We start from the raw sequence: 2,391 nt of genomic DNA on the forward strand, positions 1-2,391 counted from the left end.
ATCAATCCTGGGACTCCAGGATCATGGCCTGAGCCAAAGGCAGACACTTAACTGACTGAGCCACCCAGGTACTTTATGATTTTATTTTTTAAGTAATCTCTACACCCAATGTGGGGCTTGAGGCATGAATTCATGAACCTGAGATCAAGAGTCACATGCTCTACCGAATGAGCCAACCAGGGGCCACAACAACATCAAACTTTTAATATCTGACTCCTCAGAATTCTAATAATCATGATATTAAAAAATTTTTAAATAAAATTTCAGGTCTCATCTTATATTTCATAAGTTCCTTCTATTGTTAGTATTTGCATTTGGCCTTGGCTTTGGGAAATTATTGATCTAATCACTCTGTCACTAAGTGTTTGGCCAAAAAAAAAAAAAAATGCATTTTAGGGTGTACCTCTAAAATCATATCAACACAGTTCAATTAGATTGTTTGGGTGCTTTATTTAGATATAAATGTCCTACTCTCTTTTTAAAGCAGAATTATTTTCTCAAGGTCACTACCTTCATGACACATTTCCCTTGATCATACAGCCAGAACTCCCTACTTTCAGAATTCTCTCTTTTGTTATAATTATTCATGCCTATCTTCTCATCTTTCCTACTAATCTGACAGTGATTTACTGGCAAGAACATGTGTTTTTGTCTTTTTTTTCATCCCCAGCAGGAGTCATGATTCAGCAACCTGCATGGTAAATTCAGTCCGCAAATACATTTGGTTTTGTTGGCATGTGTGTGTGTTCATGTTCCCCACAGAGTTCTTCCTTATGTATATTCAAACCCTGTATAACTATCACCAAGACCTAATTTTAGAACAATTTCATCAGACCAAAAAATCTCTGCACCCATCAGCAGATACTCACCACACCTCTTCCACAGCCTTAGGCAAACATCAAGCTATTTTCAATCCCTGTAGATTTGGTTATTCTGATTATTCCGTAAAATGGAATTCTACCCTATGGATTCATCTGCTACTGACTTCTTTCACTGAGCATGTTTTCAAGATTCACCCATGTTGCATCATATATCAATCAGTACCTTATTAATTTATGTTGCAAAATAATATCTTGCTTATTGATAGACCACATTTTATTTATCCATTCATCACTTAATGAACATTTGGGCCATTTTCACTTTTTGGCTCTTATCAATAATGTTGCTATGAACATCTGTGTACAAATCTTTGTCTGGACATACGTTTTCATTTCTCCTGGGTATGTACCTAAGAGTGAAACAACTGAGTCATATGGTAACTCTATGTTTAACCTTTCCAGAAACAGCCAGACTGATTTTCAAAGTGGCTGCACCATTTTGCATTCCCACGGCCAGTGTATGAGGGTTCCAGTTTCTTCAAGTCTTCACCAACTTTTGTTATTGTCTGACTTTTTTGATTTGAGCTATCCAGTGCATGTGAAATAGTATCTCCCAGTAATTTTGATTTTCACCTCCTTAATGATTAATAATGTTAAGCATTTTTATGCTTATTGGTCATTTATATATTTTTGGGGAAAATGTCTATTCAGGTTCTTTGTCTCATTTTTTTCCTTTTTTTCTTCTTTGTCTGATTTTTAATTGGATTGTCTACTTTCAATAGTGAGTTATAAAAATTCTGTATATATTTTGAATACATATTTCTTACCATATACATGATTTGCAACTATTTTCTCCCTATTCTACAGGTTGTCCTTTCACTTTCTTGGTGATATTCTTTGCAACACAATTTTTTTTTTTTTTAATTTTGATGAGGTCCAATGTATCTTTTTCTTTTTCTTTCTTTTCTTTTTTGCTACGTATATTTTTGGTGTCATGCTTAAGAAAACATTGTCTAACCCAAATATTTACTCCCATATTTCCTCCTAAGAGTTTTAAAAATATTAATTCTTTCATTTTGGTCTGTGATCCATTGAGAATAATTTTGTGTATGATATGAGATAGGAGTCTAATGTCATCCTTCTGCATGGAAATATCTAGTTAGTTGTCCCCAGAACCATTTGTTGAAAGATTATTCTTTCCCTATTGAATTGTCTTGGCATCCTTTTCAAAATTCAACTGACCAAAATGTGAGGGTTTATTTCTGTACTTATAGCAGTATAATACTGTCCTGAATACCATACCTTTGCAGTAAGTTTTGAAATCAGAAATGTGAGTTCTCAAACTTTGTTATTCTTTTTCAAGAATTTTTGGGCTATTCTGGATACTTTGTATTACCATAGAATTTTAGCATTAGTTTGTCATGTTTGCAAAGAAGTCACTTGGAATTTTGGAAAGTATTGTCATCTTAGAATATTGTCTCCCAGTACATTAATGTGATATCTTTCCATTATTTGGACTTCTTTTATTTCTTTCAAGGATGTTTTTTAATTCTCATGTACAAGCCTTGAGCTT

Source organism: Mustela nigripes, chromosome 2, assembly GCF_022355385.1.
Source record: "Mustela nigripes isolate SB6536 chromosome 2, MUSNIG.SB6536, whole genome shotgun sequence".
Taxonomy (NCBI): Eukaryota; Metazoa; Chordata; class Mammalia; order Carnivora; family Mustelidae; genus Mustela; species Mustela nigripes.